We start from the raw sequence: 12,456 nt of genomic DNA, 5'->3' as shown, positions 1-12,456 counted from the left end.
GGTTCCTGAATGTTCTCTCTAGTTCCCTTATGTTCTCCTCGTGTCTCTTGTTTCTTTGTTCCTGGTGTTTCTGGCTTTTAGTTTTTGAATCCTCTTGTGTTGGATTGTGTTTGATGGGACCGTCTTCTTCTTCATTTGGGCCTCGTGATGGATTACCTTTCTAGTTTGGACCTGTTCGGATCATCCTGCCTGATTTCTGGAGAGCCTTTTGTCCAATGTAAGTTTTATTAAACTGAACTTTATTGCTTCACTCTGCCTCGCTCCCTGCTGCATGTCTTGCATTTGGGCCCTTTGCCTTTCTGCACCGATTGTCACAAGTTTATTCATTATGCTAACTGTGACTGTGACATGCCTGGACCACAGACTGTATATAGATGGAACAGCTCATCAAAAGTGAAGCCAAAGCAAGTAGAGCTCCCCCTGGTGGCTGGCTGCAGTATAGGTCATAAGCTCCACCTCCTCCATGTTAGTTTTTTGGATAAGTTTCCTTTTAGTTGGTTATTTGATGCTATAGAAACAGGATGTGACATCATGATGACTACCAGCTACCAAAACACAAGTACAGTTTATAATCCAACATTTCCTTGTAACTGGTGGCGGTAGAGCAGAGCGTCGTATTAATTAAACGAAAACGCGAGTGAGTCTGGAGGAAGTGTGGGCGGGGCATCGATATCACGGCTCCACGTGGCTCCAATCTCAGATCGTACTGATCAGACTCTGGCTCCAAAAACTCGCAAGATGGCGCCTCCCCGGGAAAATAGCGTCGGTTTAGCCAATCCATGGAAGTGGCAATGCGTAGTCCATATTTATATACAGTCTATGATCAGCCCCAATAATCCCAGTCAGATCATCCTTCGTATTAGCATCTACCATCTGCGGGCAGCAAGCATCTACGTCATTTTATCAAAATACTTTAAACTTTGTTCCATTAAGTCAGATTTCATTCATCACGTTTAATTTAGTTGGACATACAGTGAGTTACCATGGGAATAAACTACTCCAGACTTGTCTGGTCCTGCTTCGTCCTTGTTTTCTAGCTTTGTTCATATCACAATGAAACTTTGAATACACACGAAATGTATATAATTAAACTTTCTTTGCTGATTTCTAAGCAAATCTGAAGAAAGACACGATTTAGTTTAAGCCGATTCCTCACAATGCTCAGAAATGAACCTCCAACACGTAATATTTTTACTCTCACAATGACGTCCTTAGTCTTACAACGTGGCGCAAGGGCTACGACATAAAGTGGAGGCAGAGTTACAAAAAATAAATGGTTTATTTCTTTTTTTTTTTTTTTTTTTTTTTTTTTGTCCTGTCCAGCATCGAAGCAAGCAGAATAATGATCTGTTCTTCATATTGTGCTGAGCAGATTTTGATTTGCCAAGGGGAGCTTTATGAATGATAAGGCTCCTCTTGATAATCTCAGTTAAACTTTATTTTATTTTTTATACATGTTGGTGGATGGACCTTTACATAATATTGCTGAACCTGACACGGAGAGAGAAAGAGAAAGAAAGATAGAGTGGACAGGAGTTGAGAGAAAAAGGGGGGGGGGGGGGGGGGGGGGATGGAGAGAAAAAGAGGGATACACCAAGCAGCAACTGCTACACCTGTTGAGAAACACAACAAAGAACATCACCCGGTCTCGGCCGGAGAGCAAGCTGACAATCCTAAAAGGCACACAAAAGAGAAAGATTACACTGGGGTAGACAACAACCATGGCACAAAAGTTTTATACACTCGTGTTTAAGTCTACACATACATGTTTGTATAACACAGCAGATAACTAAACCACAGTAGTCCTTAACGTTCACGGTTTGTATACACGGTTTAAATGTTCACCAGAGGATGCAGTGACTGTGTCACCATGCAGAATGAGGATGAAGAGTGTTTAAAGATGGCTGTGATGGTGCAACCGTTCCCCCAAGGAGAGCAGACAATGGACAGGAAGTCCCAGGATCCCAACCACCAGCAGCAACCCCAGGGTGCGTGTCCCCACCACCACACCACAGAGGGACATGCCTCCATCCAGCTGGTGGCATAGGAGGCCCCCGGCCAGAGCCCCCCCCCCCAGCCGCGGCGAGCAGGCCCCGGCGGCCCAAGATAGGCAGCCACCAACCTCGCCAGGCAACCAGCCACCCGGGACAGGCACGGAGCAGGGTCCACGGCCCCACGAGCCCGAGGGCAGCACCCCCCACCCCCACCAGACACGCGGCCCAGCCGACGCCCACAAGGACCAGGCCGCCCCAGACGGCCGCCCGGGACGGGCCAGCACCCGCCCCCACGCCCAAGCCACGCGCCCAGGGACCCCGGCAGCACCCACCCCCGCCCCCCCTCCCTTCCTCCCACCCAACCCAACCCTCCCCTGCCACCTACTTGCACACCCACTCACTCATACACTTCCATCCATCCCACTCAGCCCTCCTCTCATTTCCTCACTCATTCACACCCTCCACCAGGTTCTCCCACTCATTCCGTGCACTCACCTTACTCACCTCCCCCCTCCCTCATTCTAACACGCTCTCCCCCTGTGACTCACCCAGTCGAACACAAACAACACAAACCACAAACAAACCGTGACCGCCAGTCGGCAGCCACACCCATCCCCCAGATCTCCAGGGCCCTACACCCCCCCGCCGGCAACGGCCAGACAAGCACCCAGGGACCCCCCATCCCGACAGGGCCCCACCCCACCGTACTCCCCCCCCAAGCAGTCCCCCCAACCACGGCACGCTGCCACCACACCAGGACCACCACCCTGCCAGAACGAGGTTTATTTCTATAAATGACATGAAAAATATGCATGAGACTGATGAGACTGTTGCAGTCCATTCACATCTCCTCAGCTGTGGTAGGTTAGGCTGGTTAAATTCATTTGCTGTTACTTTAATGTAAGCAACAAGTGAGCTTGAAAAGAAATCCTTCTAACCGTCCACCGTGACCTGAGGCAAACGCTCTGGCTGGTTGGAAATTAGAGCTGAGGGTAAGAGCTTGGGATGATAGGGGCTGAGGGGAGTCGTGCAACGAGAGGTCCAGGAGCTAAGAGGGGACAGATGATGCAGATGGCTGGAGAAGAGGGGCTGAGTCATCCGTGGGCTGAGAGGCAGTGCAGCTGGAGAGGCTCTGCTCTGGTTTCCAGCAAACACCTGTTTCCACTCCTATAAATGAAGCATGCACAGAAGCAGACACACACACAAGAGATGGAAGCTGCAGGCAGAAGCAGAGGACGCAATGAAAACCAGCATGTAGATTGGTGGTACAGTTGTGCACCATGGTAGGAATTGTCTAACGCCTTGCAGTTTGTTCTGCTGGGCAAAGTCTGTGAATTTAACTTCCTTAAACTACTTATGTAGCCAAGTTGTTATCTCAAACATATGATTTTTGTATTGCACTACATACATCCATTGGTCATGCATACAGACAGAGACTGTGAAGAAAGTTAATTGAACTCTGGATGCTGCAAAAGACGGAATTTGTTCTGTAAGAACTTGAAATGTTCTTTTAACCAACATTTTTGTTTTCTTTAAAGTAAAAATTCCCAGTGACTGCAATGCTGAGCTTCTGGATCTGGGTCTTTTCTGAGTCCTCATCGTTTCGTATATGTGACAGATATTTGAGGCCTGAAGTGGTAAGAACAAGAACCCAGTGCACTGATATACTGTGCACAAACCGGGACGGTGGAACTGCAACAGCCACGAACCACAGTGACTACAAAGGGTTTGCCAGAATATCAGATAAAAACAAATGCCGAATGCCACAACCTTCATAAAGCCAAGATTTAGTGCAGAACTGTTATATTTGCATGCATTTGCTTTCACTAGTTGCCCTTGTGAACTGTGCAACGGTGTATATTTGCCGTTGAGAGTCCGGCTGCTGTTCTAACAAACGGCCGCTAGGTGGTGCTGCCGCTGCAGCTACTGGCGCCTCCCCCATCAAAAGCCGCTCCAGAGCTGCAGAATTCAAACCTTTTGATTTGATCAGACCGACGCTGCCCTCTATTAGAAGAGGAGAACCTAAACATGAACACATGAGCACGTGTTCTGTCCATTAAAATCTGAAATCGGGTTTAATTCAGCGCTGACACGGCCTCCTTTTTGCATCAACCTCTCCACATATTAGTCCCACAAAAGAGATGACTCACAGCAGTTCCACGTGACTCCTCGGGCATGAAAGCAGGATCTGCTTTTCATCCTGATTTTAGAAAAGCAAAGACAATATACAATACAATAATTACAGGAAACACAAAAAAGGGGGTTTATGTTTGTGTGGAATCAAACCAGGTGTCCTCTGCGTCACTGTCAAAGCCTCGGAGTGATGGACAGCTCAGTCTGCTCCTTTGGCTAAGTCATTTATTTATTTTTCCGTTCAGCTCTGCAGCCTCCACAGCCAAAGACGTCCGTGTACCCAATGGTGACTGTAGAAACTTCAAGAAGTATCTCAGATATGTTGCTCCTGGTAACTCAAATAGGCCAAGACTATATGCATCTTCAAACTAAAATCTGGTCCACCATGTGGTCCCTGCAGTGCATTAGCAGATCAGAAGGAGATAGCTGTGCCGGCTGGGATATCTCAGCCCCTCAGTTCATTAGACTCTGACTCACAGGGAGAGAATGACGTCACACTAAGCACCATTTATCACTCTCCCCGCAGACATGCACGGAATATAGCGCTTCCGTCTTCAACGCGTCCCATCATTTCCCAAGTGCTCGCATTGGACTCCGACCAAGACCGACGGAGAGTTGCGTGCTTCAGTTAATTCATAGAAGAAGGCACGAGGTACCATTCTCAAAAGCCCACGGTTATACAGGTGAATGTGATTTCTGATGAGGAGCTGTCTGAGCACATGTAGGCAACTGCATACATTCATTGATCAGGCAGAACATTATGACAACTGTGACAATTCAATGTTCTGGTCGGAAACCTTTGGACCTGGCATTCATTCATTGGTGTGGATGTTACTTAGACATGTAGCACCCACCTAGACCAGACCAGGCACCCCTCCACCCCATAGCAATGACACTCCTTGATGGCAGCAGGATGCACCAAAAACGCTTTAGGAACAAACATGAAGAACATCACAAGGTGTTGACCTGGCCTCCAAATTCACTAGATCCCAAACTCATCAAGTATCTGTGGGATGATCCACAGACACCCCTCCCCTCAAAGACCCCCCACTATCAACATCATGTTGCCAGACACCACAGGACACCCTCAGAAGGCCCATGTCCATTCTCTGATGAGTCACAACTGTTTTGGAGGCAACAAGGGAGACCTACACAATATCAGGAAGTCATAATGATATGCCTGATCGGTGTACGTTGTAATAGACGACACACGAGACCGTTTCCAGTGACCTCGGGGAGTATATTCTTGACTGAATTCTGTAAAACACTGATGCGCTTAAACACGGCATCAAACTCTCGTTCTTCCTTGAGGCCGTTCTAGACCTTCTCCACTAATGCTGGTGATCTTCACCCAGCTGTGATACCCTTTGAAAGGTAAAATGAGTCATTCCAGCCTGATGCAAAACCAAACAAACAAAAAAAAACCTTTCTGTGTTCTCTTAGCCTCATGCATGCATACTCATTTCCCTACACAGGGCTCAGCAGCATGGGACTCCTGATGAGACTGTTGTTGTCCAGAACCGGTGGCGATGCCGTCCATCTTTCTCTGATGGTTTAATAAGGTTTGCAGCCTTTCTGTCCCGGCTTCTGATCCGCACAGACATATAACATTATCCGCCTTTGTTTCATTTCCCAAAGACTGCTTGTCCACCGGGGCCACTGATTCAATCACAGTCATCGCTCACTGTCCATGGGCGTGTGCCTTAGCTGAGCAGATGTAGGAACCTGCATGAACGACAAGATGTACTTATGCCTTTATGATTTGGGTTAACCATAGTTAGGGTCCTCTTATTTTAAAGGGTTAAAAGGGTGAAATAAAAATAAAACAACCACTGCATGAACCCATAGACTGTATATAAATATGGACAATGCGTCCCCACTTCCAAACTAATGCTATTTTCCCGGGGATACGGGCGGTGCCATCTTGCGAGTTTGGACCCAGAGTCTCCGAGGTATGGTCCGAGAGTAGAGCCCTGCCCACACTTCCTCCAGACTCACTTATGTTTTAGTTGAATTAATTCTGCGCTCTACCTCCTCCAATTACAAGGAAATGTTGGATTATACACTACAGTTGTTTTTCTTTTCTTTCTTTTTTTGTTTTTACAACTCTCATGGTCCCACAGGACGTTTTACAGAGGGGTTGGCATGGCAGCTTGTAGTCGCCACTATGTCACATCCTGTTTCTATAGCGTCAAATAAATAACTAAAAACTTATCCAAAAAACTGACACTTGAACATGCATCAACATTATATTAACTACCTAAAACGACTGAAACCGTCTTTGAAAAAAATATATTTGACGTGTATTTTAGTGTTTTAGTTTGGCCCAAGTCCCGCCCACTAACATGGAGGGGGCGGAGCTTATGACCTATACTGCAGCCAGCCACCAGGGGGAGCCCTACTTGCCTTGGCTTCACTTTTGAGGAGCAGTTCCGCCGTCCATCTTTATACACAGTCCATGCTTGAACCACTGAAACGTTCAGCTGTGTCATTTAAAAAAAAAAAAAGACAATAAAATAAAGTATTTAACATCAAAATCTAGTGAATCACAAACATTGCCTGGTGTCAGAGTTTGCAGCTTTTTACCGGACATTTTTCTCTTTGAACATATTCTTAAAACTTTGAAAGGAGGAGTCAATGTGACCTGAAGATGTGTGAAGATAAAAATTATTAGGCTTCAAGAACTGCTTCAGGGTCAGTGACCCATCCTCTGCTCTTAACAATGGACACATGAGGAGACAATGGGCTTAATGAAAAGAGCAAGACCTCCAGACTGAAAAAGAGATGCAAAATGGGGTTTGCTCACTTTTTTTTTTCTCTTTTAGTAATGATTGTCTTACATTTTTGTATGACTTTTACATCTCTTGGTTGTTGGTTGCTGTTTTAAACTCTTTCCAGTGTCTCTTTGTAGTTGCTTTGTCTTTGTTGTTGGTAATGCATTGGTAATGTAGTTTGCCAGTGACCTTTGACTCTTTGGACCTCTGGGCCAGGGTCCATTGGACTCCTGCAGTAATCTATAACATATAACGTGTTTTAATTCAGCGACTGCTTCTCTTACTGTGATTTAGGTTTATCATAGTTCCCTTATTTGAAGGGGTTAAAAGGATGAAATGACAAAAATTTCTTTGTGCTTTTACAAATGTTTGGAACATCCATTTGTGGTACTTCTGTTTAGTTTGGTTTATTTGTAGTTGATTCGTGGCCATTTGTGATTCGTCTGTGTCTGGAGTCAATTTAGACTCTTTTGTGTTTGTGGCTGTTTGCATCTTTTAGTTGCTTAGTGTTTTTTACACATACATGTGTATATATAAAGTTGTCTGCATCTGTTGTGACTCTCTGTAGTTGCGTTGCATCCCTTTTTTAGTTGTTTTGTCTCTTTTAAAATATTTCCAGTTGCTTTGTGTCTCTTTCTAGTGATTTTGCAAGGTTGCCCTTGACTCTTCGGACCCATGGGGGGGTCCCTCCAGGACCGCGTCCAGCTGGAATCGGGCGGGGTTACGATTCGCTCATTTCTAATCCGAGGGTTTGACGAGATTGTGTCTTTTCGTACAAAAACACTCTCTCCCCTTCTTCTTTTCCTGCATCAGTTGTGGGGTCAACCGGAGGGGGGCCCGGCCGGTGTCATTTTGCCTTTTAACCAGTTAAACCAATCAGCTAGAACCAGCTGGGGACCCTCCCTTCAATTCACCATCCCCCCCCCCCCCCCCCCCCCCGTGACAAATCGGATGGGTTCAGGGTTCTCTTGTGCCTCTTGATACCCCAACCCCTGCTGGACGTGTTGCCCTTCCCCCTACCATCCTCTGCTAGTGGACAACAGACAGGTGTACGTACTATAATTTGTGATACATCCTGATCTCTGAGTAGAAACTTCAGATCCCTGTGTTGCCCCGTGTTATTGCAGCGTGACAAGTGGATGCTCAGAGCAGAAGAGATGAACTTCAGAGCAGACGTGCCATGTCAGGACTCATTACTCTGATTGGTATGAGTGAAGGATTGCCTTGCATGTTACTGTAGCTGTCGCTTGTTTCCCCTTCAAACCACAGCCTTGACTCAGCTGAGTTGTTGCAGCGAAAGTAGTGCAAATATTCACTATTTTTTGCACTGTTGTTGTCTGCACTTTAATGTATTGCGCATATCCAAGTGTGGTGCAGCTGCAGGAGAAAGAGATGTCACGCAAAATGAGAACCCTCTTGCTATTAAGGCTGTGTCGGATGCAAAGAGACTGGGAGTGTGCCACGGAAGGAGTGTGAGTGAGAGACCCGGGGAAAACGTCATCTGCCTGGACCGGACTACCGGACAGCGAGCATACGAGCACCGGCCGGAGGGAGGGAGGGAGGGAGGGAGGAGGAGGAGTAGGGGGAGGAGGAGGAGGGGACAGTGACTGCACTGTGTGTAACCGGACAGATAGTGACTGTGCTCCCGTCGGGGAAACCACCGACCGCTGCACCCCCGGTCCTCGGTCCCCTCGTAGCGCGGCTGAATGCTGCTGGAGGACACCGCGGAAAGTGAGTGATTGACCGGAGTAGAGAGAGAGGAGGGGGGGAACATGGCTTCTTCTCCCGTCCCCCCAGCATCTCTTGAAGGAGGGACACCTTCACCCACGGGGAACGATGAACCTGCGACCACCCGACAGGTACAATGCCCCCCCCCCCCCCCCCCCCCACTCCTCTTTTTTTTTTGTTTATTTTATTTGTGCATGACCCGACAACTGTCATTCACGTTGAGGACGGGGAAAAGGAAAAAACACACACCAAACTCCACTTGAAAAAACGTCAATTTAAAACTCTCCGGGAGATTTTGCACACACACACACGCACTCAAGCGTTATTATAGTTGTTCTCTGACTCAGCAGAAACTACTCTTTAACTCGGCATGCATCCCATGATTTATTCTTTAACCAAACCCAGATTTTAAACACGCTTGTCCAAGTAAGCTCACTACGCGAAACGGAAAAAAAACGTAAACACGGGCAGGTATTGAGAAGCGGCGCGACCTGCTATAAAAGTTCGTATTTTTTGAAAAGGTTCATCCTGTGTTGATGCAATGTCAGCCGAATTTGGCAGAACACCAAAAGACACATGCAGGAACCAGAGTCACCTTGTCACTTATGTAAATATTTGCGTGACGCGGAGGAAGGCGTCAACGTGACAGATTTTCAATGGAGTTTGGTGTGACGCATGGTCGCGGCGGACGCGCTTGGTTTCTACGTCGACGGCGGCATCGCTGAAGTGCGAGGAGCTCGGTTTGTCCTGTGAAGAGACGGCGGAGGGGCTGTGGCACAGGGCTGTGGCTGTGGCAGGGTGGGCGGTTCCCCCTGAGTGACACTTGTGTCTAAATCACAACTGGAAACTCATCTCGGCTTCCAGTCCTGTTTATGCACAGCCAGGGATGGTGTTTATGTGCTTTTCAGATGTTGGAAACACGTTTACTTCCTGTGCACTGGTCCACTGAGCAGCTCACAGCTCACCAAGGGCTTACAAATTCACCTTTTGTGCCATTTCCGCGATCTAGTGCGGCCACATTGAGATATGCTTGTGGTTTTAGCCAGACATGTGCTTCTGTCAAACCGAGAGAGAGCTCATATTCGGCCCCTGCGATGTTGTCTTTGCAAAGGCGAAACGTGTTTGTGCTCAATTCCCAAGCTGATGCCTTCACAACAGGTGTGCGGCGGCGGCAGCGGCGGCGTCACGAGTGTCACACTGCTCTGATGTCCTAATGTGTACACGTGGCTGGCGTGACAGGAATGCAAAGTGAGTGCCAAATTGTATAGCACACACCGGTCGCTCTAAAAGCCCCCCCGGTGCAGACTAGTGTGGAGAAATGATCTGAAGCTGCAGAATTAGAATAAATTCGCAAGCAGTTTCCAGGTTTTTGTCATGTACGCCCTGTGCATGTGCTAAGACCTTGCCCGTGTTTGGGAAGTATAGAATTACAGTAATTAATCTGTTATCGTCTTTAACTGACCCACTGTAAGGTCGCCTACGCACTTTCATAGTCAGTACCTCAATTAATTATGACCCCTGGCACATAAAGTTGCAGATGGCATTTGCTGTTAGTGGCAACTAGCTGAGGTCAACCGTATATGTATTTGGTTGGACTTTGCTGACCTTTGACGTGCAAAATTCGCTTTTGACCGAGCAGCAACGCCCGGGGCTGAAAAAACTGAAGCCGGCATCGAAATGCCAATCGTCGCAGTGTCTTGAAGGGCCACTGGAGGCCTTTAGCGTCCCGTCGTGTAGAAACGAAGCGATGACGGAACTTGACGCTTCAACTCCGCTGCTCTCGGATGTCGTGTATGACTACGTCGCTGTTACTCCACAGTCCCATCTCTGGACGCCCGAGCATTTTGATTGGCTTCTTTGCCGGGACATAATCAGTTCCCAACGGAGAGGTTCCTTACCAACATTTCACACCTCCCCCCGAATCATTGGGCAGAGGAAGTTAGGTGAAGTTAGGCTGGCTTCCAAGCTAGCAAAGCCTAGTTGCATTACGGTTCTGCGAAATATGTTAGAGTAGTCTAGTAATTATATCTCAATTCTAATCCCAATCCCTGTTCGCATCAATAAGCTTTACAGAACCCAGCGAAACCCCCAGAGCAATCTGCTTGAGGTTGGCCGGATAGAAAAAGAGAGAAGAGAGCAGGAGGAGGAGGAGGAACACATTCAACATACGTCTCCCATACGTTCCTACAGCCTAATAAGAGCATGGCGCCAAAAGATTTGCACTTTGTTTTTGTAGTGGGCACTTCTTCTCATTGCTGCTTTTAATAATTGCCGCGGTCTCGGAACTTATGAGACACGCTGGATTTGAACTACCCATGAGAGGAGTCCATCCGTTCTTTATTATTAAAAGGTCTTGTTTTTGCTGTCTGCTTTTACAAAATGCCGAGTGAAATTACTTTTCTCTCCGACTCGCTTGTTTCTCCAATTGTTGTCTTTCCATTTGTATGTCACTCGCCGACTCCAGTCACAGTGATTATCAGAATGCACAAATGTGATTGGTATTTACAATGCATGGCAGCATTGGCATGGGTGATATATTATGGGAAAGATACCATCTTAATATGCGTTTCATTGTCATTTTACAGATCCAGACCAATGTCCTCAGTTCCATCAATTTCCTGTCCCTTCGCTAATCTGCTTTCTAGTTCCTAGAGCCTATCGGCTATTAGATCTGCATATCGAGTTAAAATTTCCAAAACTTACCATCATCATGAACATAGATTTTTGCCGTGATTGGTGACATGTTAACAGATAAAGGCCGAGCTGAAACCTGTGTGCGGCATAGACTGTGTAAAGATGGATGACGGAGCAGCTCCTCAAAAGTGAAGCCAAAGCAAGTAGAGCTCCCCCTGGTGGCTGGCTGCATTATAGGTCATAAGCTCCACCCCCTCCATGTTAGTTGAGTTTCCATGTTAGTTTGTCATTTTAGGTAGTTAATATAATACTGGTGCACACTCAAGTGTCCTTTTTTCTGATGAGTTTCGTTTTAGTTAGTTATTTGACGTTATAAATACAGGATGTGACATCATAATGGCTATAAATTGCAATGCCAACTGCTCCGTGAAGCAGTCCCGTAAGAGTTGCAAAAAAATTATTAAATAAGTACAGTATATAATTCAACATTTCCTTGTAACTGGTGGAGGTAGAGCAGAGCACAGTATTAATTAAATGAAAATGTGAGTCAGTCTGGAGGAAGTGTGGGTGGGTCGTCGTTATCACGGCTCCATGTGGCTCCACTCTCGGACCGTACTGATCAGACTCTGGCTCCAAATTTGCAAGATGTCTCCGCCCGTATCCCCCGGGAAAATAGCGTCAGTTTGGTCCAATGCAAGGAAGTGGGGACGTATTGTCCATATTTATATACAGCCTATGGAGCTTTAAACCTTCATCGTCATCTACATTATGAACTCATGAGTCCTCCAGGATTCCTATGACTTCCTCTAGGCAATGCTTCTATTAGGAACGAAATTATTTTTGCTTTACCCTTGGCTTCACATTAGAAGCTTCATCCATAAAAAGAGACGAGTTCCTGTTTGCGGCCTTCGCAACCTTCAGGATATTCATCTCCAGGTGCGTGAAAGTGGAGTGATTAACATTGTAAACAGGCGAGACAGGGAAGGGATGACGGACTGGATGGTTAGAGGGGGGTGAGCATGCAGTTTGCCACCAGGTTTGCTCCTGTTGAGGAGGACATCTGCTGCCTGTTTCTCTTTTTTCTTTTTTCTGTCTCAACCAAGGTCAGATTGTGACGAAAAATAAAGAAATCCAACTCGGGCAATGTTAGAAGTGTGATTCTTACATGGCTATGAAATAGAGGTACAGAGTGA

The sequence above is a fragment of the Chelon labrosus genome, assembly GCF_963514085.1.
Source record: "Chelon labrosus genome assembly, chromosome: 1".
Classification (NCBI taxonomy): Eukaryota; Metazoa; Chordata; class Actinopteri; order Mugiliformes; family Mugilidae; genus Chelon; species Chelon labrosus.
This window is presented reverse-complemented; position numbering follows the sequence as displayed.